The sequence below is a fragment of the Kogia breviceps genome, chromosome 2 (genome assembly GCF_026419965.1).
Source record: "Kogia breviceps isolate mKogBre1 chromosome 2, mKogBre1 haplotype 1, whole genome shotgun sequence".
Lineage (NCBI taxonomy): Eukaryota > Metazoa > Chordata > Mammalia > Artiodactyla > Physeteridae > Kogia > Kogia breviceps.
This window is the reverse complement of record NC_081311.1, coordinates 27,527,723-27,542,062: the sequence shown is the minus strand read 5'-3', so window position 1 is coordinate 27,542,062 and position 14,340 is coordinate 27,527,723. Positions and strand designations below refer to the sequence as shown.

The 14,340-nt window shown below is 39.4% G+C and overlaps 1 protein-coding gene and 1 pseudogene across 9 annotated transcripts in view; both read left to right on the top strand.

Moving 5' to 3' along the window:
• The window catches only part of BTRC (beta-transducin repeat containing E3 ubiquitin protein ligase), a 189,842-nt gene that overhangs the window by 17,700 nt on the left and 157,802 nt on the right, over positions 1–14,340 (top strand). The gene's annotated exons all lie outside the window — the stretch shown is intronic.
• LOC131750972 (BTB/POZ domain-containing adapter for CUL3-mediated RhoA degradation protein 3 pseudogene) lies at positions 7,562–8,624 on the top strand (annotated as a pseudogene).

Here is a 14,340-nt window from a genome sequence, read left to right as displayed (position 1 = left end):
TATTTTCCAGAGTGGCCGTAACATTTAGCATTACCACAGCAGTGTATGAGAGTTCTAGTTCTGCATCCTTGCTAGCACTTGGGATTGTTAGTATTTTTTATTTTAGCCATTCCAATAGGTATATAGTAGTATCTTATCGTGGTTTTAATTTGCATTTCCCAAATGAATACCTCAGTTCTTGATGACTTTATCTATTGGGCTCAAACACAAAAGCTAGTCATCCTAAGAAGAATCAGAAGAATGGTCATTAGAGTGATGTAACTGTTCTGTGAAACATTCTATGAAAGACTTTTGTAACATTAGCATTCTATGAAAGACTTTTTGTAAATATTTTAGAAAGGAGTTTGTGCTAATGAATGTTCATGGCCTTTCAATGAAGTGAGGGGTACTTTGAAACCTAGATACAAAGTTTCAAGTAAGCCCTGTGACAGAATGAGAGAGTGACTTAAGAGTTTTTTTCTGGTGGCATTTGGTCTTATGTAGAGCACTTGTGGCTTTTAAACTGAGGAGATAGGCAAATGAAAAAGAAAAATATCTGATTACCTGATAGTTTTGTTTTGTTGGCACTGGCATGTGGGATCTTAGTTCCCCAACCAGGGATTGAACCTGCGCCCCCTGCAGTGTAAGCGTGTAGTCTTAACCACTGGACCACCAGGGAAGTCCTTACCTATAGTTTTTAGAAACAAAGCAAAGTAAGTGAGAAACACTCATGGTCATTATGATGATTATCAACATTTACTGATCTCCTATTCTTGGTATAATTTTGAAAAACTTGCTTATCCAGGGAAATAATTTAGATAGAGGAAAGGAGGGCATTCCCTTGAGTAATATATTTATTTGGCCCCCTTCTACTTCTCCCTTCTTCATAAATCATCCCAAGCAGAAGGTTGTATTATAAGAAGCAAACCAGATGATTGCTAATTAAATGTTTAGTGATTTAGTTGGTTATTAGCTTAAGGTCAAATTTGTTTAATGAGTGAATGTGGAAGAGTTACTTTTTTTTAACACTTTCAACATACACTTAATGATCATTCGTATGTCATTCCCATTTTATGAAGGTGGAATGTAATTTCTTTATTTTTAATAACGATAGAGGTTTATAATTATTGAATCTTTGTGTTTTTTTTTTTTTTTTAATGAATCTTTGTTTTGATGTTATTAGGTGTGTCAGTACTTTTCTTTGATACCAAGTCCTCAGTTAGGAAATAGCCTCCTGATTAGAACTTGTTTCCCTGGGAAAATATAGTCCACTTAGAAGCAGTTTCCAGGAATATATTGCTGCAGAAATAGACAGTCAAGTAGTGACTCATGTGTAGCATTCAGTGTAATTTAGAAAAGATGACTTAAGTAGAGGAATATTGATGCATCTGTTTTTCAGATTGCAGTTAATTATAGTGACAGATCTACTTCATTCTCTCTTGGAATCTTGCCTAACTTTACAAATTTTACGTGATTTAGGTTAGAAACGGACAATTTAAAAGTTAGTCAAATGAATTAATCGAAAAGAATCCTGCCTTATCAAATCATGCTTCTAAAGATTTTTCACACCCTCCAATCTTATCCAGGTGTGATGTTTTGAAAATAAGAATGATTGTTTCAGCTTTTATCAGAGTTTGAGAATAGAAACTCCTTTTATGCATGTATGTATCATCTTTGATTAAATGGTAGTCCATTGGATATAGTCCCTCTACTTGACATATACTTACTGCATCAATAAACTGTGTGATCCTAGATATGTTTATATGTGGTCATGTTAAAAAGTGTTTCTTAAATGTGTTTTATCAATATCTTATGGAAAAATACTCAATCTTTTGAAAGCATTCATGTTAAAAAGAATTAGAAATGATGTTTGTCTCATTTGGAACTCTTTCTCTTTCAATGTATCATTACAGTGTAGGTACAGTATATAAGAATTCATACCATAAGATCAACTGAGACTTTGGTTTAAATATATTACAAATTATACATGGAAGCCTGCATAAGATACTACATATTATTTTTTTTCCAAAGAAGCTTCTTTAAATGGTTCTGTTAGGAATGTTCTGATGATTATCTTTTTAATTAAAATAAGAAATCTTTGTTTAAAGTGGCATTCTTTTTTTATGGCCTGTTACAGTCTCTGTAACAATCATTTCTTAAGTCTGAACATTTTATTTCCAGGAATCCATTTATATAAAGCTATGTTTAGACTTAATTAAGGAACAATTCTTAGAAAGCTTGTAAATAGCCAGGAAAAAAGGGACTGAAGATAAAACTGACATTCACATTTAACAAAATGATTGTTACAAGGTATGTAATAAGCTATAAAAATACAATAAATCTCTTTTTATAAGAGTTCATATTTTTTGGTCCTTGTTTTCAAGGGTATTTAAGGAGAATATCAAAGCTCTGGAAAGTGACATCTGTTTTGCTGAATGGACTAGTGATAACTTCTTTTGTCTCTGACAGTACCAGAGTTCTACGCGTCTTCTTGGTGTGCTTTCTTTGAAATACCTTCTAATCAGTTAAGATTGGGATGTAAATTTTATATTGTGCTATAGTGAAAACAAGACCTAGTTCTCATCTCACTTATACTGCTTTCTAGAAGTTAGAAAACTTTGGGCAAGTTGCTTAACCTCCGAGTCTCATTTTCCTCATCTGCAAAGCGATGATAATAATTCTCTTCCTACTTCAAAGAGCTGTTGTGAGGACTAGGTGAAATTATAAAGAGTGAAAATATTTTGGAAGTTATATATATATAGGACTGTGAGCATCCAAGCTACATTTCTTTCTCTCTCTAACCTTGGGTTGTGGTAGCAGTAGTAATAATAAAATAACAGCAATAATGGCAGAAAACATTTATAGCTCAGTATGTACAGTGTAGGATTCTAGGCAGTCAACATATATGAAATCATTTGATCCTCTCACCTTATTAGGTATGTATTGTTATTATCCCTGACTTACAGACATGGAAACTGAGGCACAGAGAGGTTAAGTTACTTCCTTAAGATCATACAGTTGGAGGGACTTCCCTGGTGGTCCAGTGGTTAAGACTCCACGCTCCCAAAGCAGGGGGCACGGGTTGGATCCCTGGTCAGGGAACTAGATCCTGCATGCCACAACTAAGACCCAGTGCAGCCAAATAAATAAATAATTTTAAAAAATCATACAGTTGGAGAAATATGGATTTGAAGAGGGGAATGGGTGGTATCAATCTTTTTTCAAATCTATAAAAAAAAATTGAGAAAAGCATTCATATACCCTTCACCTGGGTTGGCCAAGTGTTAACATTTTGCCATATTTGATTTTTTTCTTCTCTGTATAGCTATACTTTCCTTTCTAAATCATTTGTAAGTTGTAGACATCATGATATTTCACCTCTACTAAAGCATGTATTTCCTAAGAACATGGGCATTGTCTTTCATAACCACAATGCAAGATCCCACTCAGGAGATTTAACAGTGATAACATTTTATTATTCAATATATAGTTCATATTCAGATTTCCCCAGTTGTTCCAGTAGTGTCTTTTATAGCCTCCTTTTTAAAAATTCATGATCCAGTCACATGTTACACAGTTATGTCTCTTTAGTCTCCTTTAATTTACAATAGTTCCTTAGTCTTTTTATTCTTGAAATTGAAGTTTTTGAAGAGTCCAGGAAAGTTTTACAGAATGTCTCTCATTGGATTTGTCTGATTGTTGTCCATGGTTAGATTCAGGTTAAAAAATTTGGCAGGAATATATGTTGTAGTTTGTCAGTGCATTACATCAGAAAGTACACGATGTTATTTTGTTCCTTTATCAGTGATGCTAAGTTTGATCATTTTATTAAGGCTGTATTCACCAGATTTCTCCATTGTAAAGGTATATTTGGAATTAATAAGTGCTCAGTGGAGTGAAACTTGGAAACTGTGTAAATAACTTGTTTCCCAACATTGTTTCTCCCAATAGTTTTGGCATCCACTGATGATTGTTCTGTAGAAGTTGTAAAATCAGCCCATTTATTTTTAGGCAGTTCTAAGTATTATTGTTTTTTTTTTCCTTCTTGACTTTGAAATGGTGACTGTTTCATATTTTGGGAAGATAATATGTAAACTTTGTCATTTTAATTTTATTTTTTATAAATTTATTTGTTAATTTATTTAATTTTTGGCTGAGTTGGGTCTTCGTTGCTGTGCTTGGGCTTTCTCTAGTTGCGGTGAGCGGGGGCTACTCTTCATTGCGGTGTGTGGGTTTCTCATTGCGGTGGCTTCTCTTGTTGCAGAGCATGGGCTCTAGGTGCGCGGGCTTCAGTAGTTGCAGCACACGGGCTCAGTAGTTGTGGCATACGGGCTTAGTTGTTCTGCGGCATGTGGGATCTTCCTGGGCCAGAGCTCGAACCCGTGTCTCCTTCATTGGCAGGCGGATTCTTAACCACTGCACCACCAAGGAAGTCCCTTTATTTTTGTTTTTGAACTTAGTCTAATTAAAATGTACTTTTTACATTCTAATTTATAGGTTATATGCTTTATAATTTTTATCTTCAGTGGAAATCACTGCTAAAGCTGCTTAAATAATTGGGTTTAGTTTTTAAAGGCTTGTAGTAGTAAAAGCTGCAACAGAAGTTCCTGGAGGGCTTGTATTTTCCATTCCATAGGCCGGGGTGGAGCCTGAAAATCTGTGTTTCTAACTAGTTTCCAGATGATGCCGCTGGTTCTGGGATCCCACTTTGAGATTCACTGTGGCTTCTCTAGGCCTTTCAAGGCAATTTGCTCATAATTATTTGGGCTTTTTTTTTTTTTTTTTTTTTTTCTACTTGTTTGCTTTCTTTGGTAGACATGAGAGTAGTGTGGTTATAGTATAGTGGAATAAGTTGAAGTTTGTATTAGTTGATTTTGATAAATGTTGGAAAAATTGTGGGAGTTGGCTAAATTACTGAATAGGATCTCATTAATCTGACTGATTCAAAATTGTGTTGTAATGAAAATGGCTGTAGGCTTTTTTAAAACTTTCTGTGGCATTTATATTTTGTGGAATTTTCTTTACTTCACTTAAACACTGATCCCTTAGTTTTGACTGAATGAGATGTCCATTGTGGTCATTTTGGGCTTTCAGGATTTAAGTGATCCTTGCATACATTTCACCAACTTGGTTCTGTTAAGTCTGTGCAATTAGTAAAGCAGGTGGCACATTTGTTATGTCATAGAGATATTTTTGCTTCTATGGAATTTGGCCAGATTGTCCTCCTCCCTTGCTTCCCCTATTAGAAATGCTAGAAACATCAGAAAGAAAAGGATGACCTTACTATTTGTTTCCCAGACTAAATCACAGCCTTGAAGCAGCTCTTTACTTCCGAATAAAAAGTTTAATTTCACGCCCTGACTAGTGCTTATATGTGCAGGTAGATATTTATTTTATGCAGCTAAACTGATCTGCTTTTTCAAATTACTTGCCAGTCAGCAGAGCTATAATTTCTTATGAGTAGTTGGTGGTAAATTATAGTTCTTATTAGTAAGTTTTGTGTGTGTATGTTTTCAATATGTACTTATGAAGCAGGAGTGCGAATCAGTCACCAAACTTTGACCAGACTAGGATTGGACTAGTAGCTTTTTTCAAGGCTCAGGGATTGGGACTCCTCTGGTGGCTCAGTGGTTGAGAATCTGCCTGCCAATGCAGGGGACATGGATTCGAGCTCTGGTCCGGGAAGATCCCACATGCTGTGGAGCAACTAAGCCCTTGCACCACAGCTACTGAGCCTGCTCTCTAGAGCCCGTGAGCCACAACTACTGAGCCCAAGTGCTACAACTACTGAGCCCATGTGCTACAATGACTGAGCCCGCGTGCCTAGAGCCTGTGCTCCACAACAAGAGAAGCCACCGCAATGAGAAGGCCATGCACCGCAACGAAGAGTAGCCCCCGCTCACTGCAACTAGAGAAAGCCCCTGCGCAGCAACGAAGACCCAACACAGCCAAAAATAAAATAAAATAAATAAATAAATAAGGCTCAGGGATTGATGAATTTAGACTAACAATTCCAATTATGTAAACCAGTAAGAAAGTGAGATCTTGTTTTCAATTGATGTGAAAATGTACCCAGAACCTAGAAAGAGTGATGCCTGGTAGAAAGGATTAAAGAAGAGATTCTCTTTCTTATTGAGAAATAGAATATATTGTAGTTAAAATTTGAGTTTTGAAATTGGAGGGCACTATTTTTTTATTTTTTATTTTTGGCTGAATTGGGTCTTCATTGCTGTGCACGGGCTTTCTCTAGTTGCGGCGAGTGGGGGCTACTCTTTGTTGCGGTGCACCTGCTTCTCATTGCGGTGGCTTCTCTTGTTGCTTAGCATGGGCTCTAGGCGTGTGGGCTTCAGTAGTTGTGGCGCACGGGCATAGTTGCTTTGCGGCATGTGGGATCTTCCCGGACCAGGGCTCGAACCCATGTCCCTTGCATTGGCAGGCGGATTCTTAACCACTGCACCACCAGGGAAACCGTGGAGGGCACTATTGGGCTGAATTTTAAATTGCTTAATTGAAGCCATGAAATTTAAAAAATTTTTATTTTAAAGTGAGACTGACTTTTATTGAACTTGGATTAAGAGAAAATGCGATGAATCAGAAGGAGACAAAGTTATACTTCCTTAATTAGTGGGTCAGTTATTTGCTTTAACTGAGATGTCACTAAATTTGTGTGGGCTTTGAGTCTAGAGGGGTCATCTAACTCAAAGCTTCATAAACTTTTTTGTTCATGGACCTCACTGAAAATCTTTTGTATGTCATGAGTTACTCTCCCCAGACATGCACATGTGTATACCTTTTGTACATGGTTTCAAGAGGTTCAGAGATCCTTGAATCCTATCCATGGGTCCTGATCTAGCCTTATTTTAATGTTGTTACCTAATGTACTTTAATTTAAAATTTGTTGTTGATAATTACCATTTCAACATAACTAGTTGTGACTTTAATAAGGGTATGACTATCAGGTCTGAGCTTCATCATAAAATGGCATTTTGAGAAGCTAATGAAATATTATGTTATTTGGTAGTATCAGGAAAAAGGGTACAGACTTGACTGGTAGGTATCAAACATCCTACTGGAATGTCCTGTTCTTAATTTTCTCATCCCCCTAGCCACCCAGGCAAGCAGCCACAATTTATCCCTATCTGTGATGATAGGACTTTACTTGTCAGGGATATATGGATAGATACACTTAATACTTTAATTGCTAACCTACTGACATTTCCATGCTGTTTCTACTTTTATCAGTTTTATTAAAGAAAGAGTATGACCAAGCAAATGCCCAGCAACATTATTTTACCCTAGTAAGTGCACTTTACATCTAGGAGATTTGGAATACACTCTTTTCTATCACGGTGAACCTTAAACACTGTCAGCATGTTCACTTATTTATACTCCAGCTCTGGGAGGGCTGGGAAACATTGTTTTCCCTTTTTCTTCATCCTCTTAAGGTATCAACACTGGGAATCTGTCCACCTACTTAGCTCATTCAAGAAACAGTGGTTTGCGGTCATTTTAGATCAGTAGTAGTACACTTTGGGCAAAAGGTCTTGTTTGGATCATAGACTATAACTTCTTCCTTTTAAAAATGAGCGAAGGCCTCGCCTCGGTCCCAGGCTTACACGAGCTGGGTGTTTTCTGTCTCTCTCAGTCCGGGTGTGGAGACTGCAGTGTCCTCCGGCTTTTCATGGAAGAGATGTCAGGAGAAAGTGTGGTGAGCTCAGCAGTACCAGTGGCTGCGACCCACACCACTTTGTTCAAGGGCACGAGCCCCAGCTCCAAGTACGTGAAGCTGAACGTGGGCGGAGCCCTGTACTACACCACCATGCAGACGCTGACCAAGCAGGACATTATGCTGAAGGCCGTGTTCAGTAGGTGCATAGAGGTGCTCATGGACAGTGAAGGCTGGGTCCTCATTGACCATCGTGGGAAGCTCTATGGTACGATACTCAATTACATTTGTGATGGGGCGGTCCCCTTGCCCGAGAGTCGCCGGGAGATTGAGGAGCTGCAGGCAGAAGCCAAGTACTACCTGGTACAGGGCCTGGTGGAAGAGTTCCAGGCAGCCCTGCAAAACAAAGATACTTATGAGCCTTTCTGCAGAGTTCCTGTTATCACCTCATCCAAGGAAGAACAGAAACTTATAGTGACTTGAAATAAGCCAGCCGTGAAGTTGCCCTACAACAGAAGTAACAACAAATACTCGTATACCAGCAATTCTGACGACAGTGTGTTGAAGAACATCAAACTGATAAGCTGTCTCTGTGCTTTGATGGAAGGGTCCTGTTCATAAACGATGTCATTGAGGATGAAATCTGCTGCTGGTCCTTCTACAGCTAGGACTGCAAGATCGCTGAAGTCTGCTGTACCTCTATCGTCTCCGCCACGAAGAAGAAACAGACCAAGGTGGAGTTCCCCGAAGCCCGGATCTATGAGGAGACCCTGAATATTTTGCTGTATGAGGCCCAGGATGGCCTGGGACCTGACAGCGTGCTCCTGGAGGCCACAGGTGGGGTGGCTGGTTGCTCCCACCACCTGGACAAGGACAAGGAGCGGGAGCGGATCTACATTGCCCAGATCTGTTGAAGGGGCAGGCCTGTTGTCCCTTCAGCTGATCTGTGGTCTGGTGCTTGTTGGGACCCCTCAGAGTCTGACCAAGGGCAAAGCTGCCCCTTACCCTGCCCTCCTTGTTGACCCACTCCATCCCGGGAAGGCCGCCTGGCCTGCTCACAGACATAGTGCACAAACCACTGCCCGGTGGGCTCCATTCCTTCCTCCTCGGCCTTCTGCCCCATTAAGTGGGGCCTACTGCCCCCAGCGGATGCCCTGCCCTTTGCTTAGAAGAAATTAAACACAGCCCCAGACTGTGTTCTGGCATCCAGGCAGGACCACCACTCAAACCAGCAGCCTCAGGATGGCTTGCCTGCTGTCAATATAGCTGTCACCTGTAAATCCCTTCCTGTCACTGCCTCTGATTCTTACACAGTGTGGAGTGGCCTTTGGCAAGCAGACCGAGAGGACATGCAGATCCCTTTCGGTCCAGTCAGTGTGTGTGTTCATGTTAGTTTAAGGGACGTGTGTGACTGTGGATGAGGATGTGTGCCCATGGGGCCTGGGTGGCCCGCTCTGGATCCCTGCTGTCTGCACGGCGCTTGTGTGGGACGGATGTTCTCGGTTACCCACCTCCCTGTCTCCTCCGCGTCCATGACGCACAGAGGGAGTGGTGACGAATGTGGGTGGTTGAGACTAGGCTGGTAGAGTAGTTCCATGGAGATTCAGTTGTGTGTTAAGGTATGGATGGGCTTTTTTTTAAAATATAAATTTATTTTATTTGTTTATTTTTGGCTGTGTTGGGTCTTCATTGCTGTGCGTGGGCTTTCTCTAGTTGCGGCGAGCAGGGGCTGCTCTTCGTTGTGGTGTGCAGGCTTCTCATTGCGGTGGCTTCTCTTGTTGCGGAGCACAGGCTCTAGGCGTGCGGTCTTCAGTAGCTGTGGCACACAGGCTCAGTAGTTGTGGCTCGCGGCTCTAGAGCGCAGGCTTAGTAGTTGTGGCGCACGTGCTTCATTGCTCCGCGGCATGTGGGATCTTCCCGGACCAGGACTTGAACCCATGTCCCCTGCATTGGCAGGCAGATTCTTAACCACTGTGCCACCAGGGAAGCCCAGGATGGGTTTTGTCTGCTCTTCGAGGGAAATGTTACTGTTTTATGCCAAAGGTATTAATACAGGCAGCCTTTGATACAGTGTGTTCCAAAAAAATGAGTTTATGTTTTGAAATGGTTTTTACAGCTCAGACTTTGTACATCCTGCCCTACTTGTGAATGTTTTATGCCTTTATTTTGTATCAGCAACAAAGCCTACAATAAAACTTTAAAACAATTATGACCGAACCTAAAAATCATGTATCAGGTAATGCTTTTTAAACTGTTGTGTGGGAAACTTTCATATTAGGCCATTTGGATTTTATTAAGTGCTAAGGATGAGAGGGAGGGGGCTTAAATGTTTCGTAAATATTTTATACAGTTAAAATTTTAAACACCAACCCTGCTGGTTGGGTTGAACTTTTTTAGAAAATTAAAGTGAATGTCCGTTGTGATGTTTTCTTTAGGAATGGAAAAGCCATCATGTAAGTTCTGTTTTTTAAATGTTTACGTGAAGAGTAACTTTGTGGAACAGTGTGATTAGCTGGGGCTTCTACACCTTATGACCAAATGTTTCTGGCTGTCTCTCTATTTTTACATTTCCTCCAACTTTGCGCTTGTAGTTTGTAGTCTTTGATTCCCTGGGATATGAACAAGTTCTTGAAACATTCCATGGTGAGTGATACTGTTAGTTGCATACAGCCGTGAGCTGACAATGACAAAGTGTTGGCTGGTCCAAGCTCTGTTATCAGACGTATTTTACAAGGAACTGATTTCTTATGTGAGCACTAAGGGCAAACAACAGTCAATATTTGTATTTAAGAACCATCCAAGTAAAGCACTGACCTAAGATTTGGTAAAGAGTAAAGTTTTATTACACTGTAATAGCTTACAATGGAAAAAGCAGAACAGCTTTGGGTCCCTCGTAATGAGGTTTTTTTCAAATAAGTCATCTGATTGTGGTGACTGGGGGTCTCTGCCCATGATGGTTCCGGGCCTCGCCTCTCCATTGTCCTCCTGCAGTGGCTTAGTGGGGCAGTCGCTGTGCAGGTACCCCGGCCCTCCCTCTGGAATGTGTGCTCTCTAGGTCTCCACCCAGAGTCATTGTAACGTGTGTGTCACTAACCTTTCTGTCTCTTTGTGCCATGGAAAAAAACACTGTGAGCTTCAGAAGTAGTCATTGTTAGTTGTATAAGCATCTGTGGACATATATAAAATAAAAGTTATATAACGCTTCTACTTAAAAAAATAACTAAGCAAACTGAGACCCAAAGAGGTCATGTGACCTGTTCAAGGATCAAGGTTACAGTTGATGACAGCCTGGATTAGAGCCCACATTTCCCTAATCAGAACCTAGTTGGTTCCCTTTTGACTCTTTTTGTTTTGTTTGTGGTTGAGCTTGTGTTTCTTCCACTGGATGTGATTGATAGATGAATTGAAGGGTGTGTGTGTGTGTGTGTGTGTGTGTGTGTGTGTGTTTAATTAGTGCTTCTATGGCTTCTTTAAGAAAGTCTTTTCTACCCTAAGGTTATGAAAATAGTCTCATATTTTCCACTAGAAGCTTGATAGTTTTGCCTTTTACATTTAGAATGTTACTCTCTCTAGAATTGATCTTTGCGTTTGTGAGGAAGGAATTTCATTTCATTTTTTTCCATATGGATTTCCAATGTCCCCCGAGCATCATCTACTGGAAGAATATGTATTCTCCACTGATCTGCAGAGCTACCTCCATCATAAATCATGTCCTTACATGCATTGGTCTGATTTTGGATTCATTATTCTGTATATTTTTCTATTTATTTATCCCTGTATCAGTACTATGCAGCTTTATTCACATAGCTTTATAATAAGCCTTGATATATAGAAGTTAACTATTGATAGAAATCAAAATATGGAGTTTTTAAAATATTTGTTTTTGAATATGTAAAACATGCAACACAGTACAAAACTCAAAAAATACAAAAGGGTATATATCAGAAAATCTCTTTACCCATCTTTGTAGCATTTATTTTCCCTCCCCAGAGGCCACCACTTTTTCTTGTTTCTTGGAGATTAGTTTAAATTAAATTCTATAAGGAGTTTTCTAGGACTCACCTAGAAGACACCTACCATGGATTAAATATTAAAATTTGAAAACCTTTGGTAGGGAAGATGGCTTTTTGTTTGTTTGTTTTTGTTTTGTTTTGATTTTTAAATGTTAAAAGGCAATGGTGTATAATGAAAGAGCACTCTCTTGAGCCAGATGGTTTAATAACCATTTGACCCTTAGACAAATGCTGGAGTTTCTTAGCTCTTGGTTCTGTTTTCTGTCTATACTTTCTTCCTATTTCTCATCTTGTAAAATAGGGGTAATGATAAACCACACATCCTACCTCATGAAGTCATTGTAGGGAGTAAATCTAACAACATTGTTTCCCAGTTTTGATGTCCATATGATAATTTTTCATAAATGAGCTTTTTTTTTTTTTTTTTTTTTAATTTGGCTGTGCCAGGTCTTAGTTGTGGCATGTGGGATGTTCGTTGCCAAGTGCAGGATCTTTGTTGCAACATGCAGGATCTTTTTCTTTTAGTTGCGGCATGTGAACTCTTAGTTGTGGCATGTGGGATCTAGTTCCCTGACCAGAGATTGAACCTGGGCCCCCTGCACTGGGAGCACAGAGTCTTAGCCACTGGACCACCAGGGAAGTCCCTAAGTGAGTTTTGTTTTTTTTTAATTAGAACAAATTTGAAAAGTAGAAAAAATAATTTAAAAACAATGAACGAATGAGGGGCCATAACTGCCAACCCCTTTGTATTATGGAACTCCCAGTCTTCCAGTGGAACAGTTGGTTCGTAGGTGACACATTTGACCGTCTAATATCAGATCAAATGATGGAACCAGTTTCTGTGTATGGTGTTAAAGAATGTTCTAGTTTCATTTTTTTTACATGTAGCTGTCCAATTTTCCCATCACTGTTTATTGAAGAGACTGTCTTTTCTCCATTGTAAATTCTTGCCTCCTTTGTCATAGATTAGTTGACCAGAGATGCATGGGTTTATCTCTGGGCTTTCTGTCGTATTCCACTGATCTATATTTCTGTTTTTGTGCCAGTACCATATTGTCTTGATTACTGTAGCTTTGTAGTATAGTCTGAAGTCAGGGAGTCTGATTTCTCCAGCTCCGTTTTTTTCCCTCAAAACTGCTTTGGCTATTCAGGGTCTTTTGTGTCTCCATACAAATTTTAAGGTTTTTTGTTCCAATTCTGTAAAAAATGCCACTGGTAATTTGATAGGGATTGCATTGAATCTGTAGATTGCTTTGGGTAGTATAGTCATTTTCACAATATTGATTCTTCCAATCCAAGAACATGGTATATCTCTCCATCTGTTTGTGTCATCTTTTTTTTTTTTTGCGGAACACGGGCCTCTCACTGTTGTGGCCTCTCCCATTGCAGAGCACAGGCTCTGGATGCGCAGGCTCAGTGGTCATGGCTCACGGGCCCAGCTGCTCTGCGGCATGTGGGATCTTCCCGGCCCGGGGCACGAACATGTATCCCCTGCATCGGCAGGTGGACTCTCAACCACTGTGCCACCACCAGGGAAGCCCTGTGTCATCTTTGATTTCTTTCATCAGCATCTTATAGTTTTCTGAGTACAGGTCTTTTACCTCCTTAGTTAGGTTTATTCCTAGGTATTCTATTCTTTTTGTTTCAGTGGTGAATGGGATTGTTTCATTAATTTCTTTTTCTGATCTTTCGTTGTTAGTGTATAGGAATGCAGGAGATTTCTGTGCATTAATTTTGTATCTTGCAACTTTACCAAATTCATTGATTAGCTCTAGTAGTTTTCTGGTGGCATCTTTAGGATTCTCTATGTATCGTATCATGTTATCTGCAAACAATGACAGTTTTACTTCTTCTTTTCCAATTTGGATTCCTTTTATTTATTTTTCTTCTCTGATTGTCATGGCTAAGACTTCCAAAACTGTGTTGAATAATAGTGGCGACCATAGACATCCTTGTCTTGTTCCTGATCTTAGAGGAAATGCTTTCAGATTTTCACCACTGAGAATGAAGTTTGCTGTGGGTTTGTCGTAAATGGCCTTTATTATGTTGAAGTAGGTTCCCTCTATGCTCACTTTCTGGAGAATTTTTATCATAAATGGGTGTTGAATTTTGTCAAAAGCTTTTTATGCATCTATTGAGATGATCATATAGTTTTTCTTCTTTAATTTGTTAATATGGTGTATCACATTGATTGATTTGTGTATATTGAAGAATCCTTGCATCCCTGGGATAAATCCCACTTGATCATGGTGTATGATCCTTTTAATGTATTGTTGGATTCTGTTTGGTAGTATTTTGTTGAGGATTTTTGCATCTATATTCATCAATGTTACTGGCCTGTAATTTCCTTTTTTTGTAATATCTTTGTCTGGTTTTGGTATCAGGATGATGGTGTCCCCATAGAATGAGTTTGGGAGTGTTTCTTCCTCTGCAGTTTTTTGGGAGAGTTTGAGAAGGATTGGTGCTAGCTCGTCTCTAAATGTCTGATAGAATTCACCTGTGAAGCCGTCTGGTCCTGGACTTTTATTTGTTGGAAGAGTTTTAATCATAGTTTCAATTTCAGTACTTATGATTGGTCTGTTCATATTTTCTGTTTTGCCCTGGTTCAGTCTTGGGAGTCATTCTTAAACACCACCACAAAAATAAACTCAAAATGGATTAAAGACCTATATGTAAGACCGG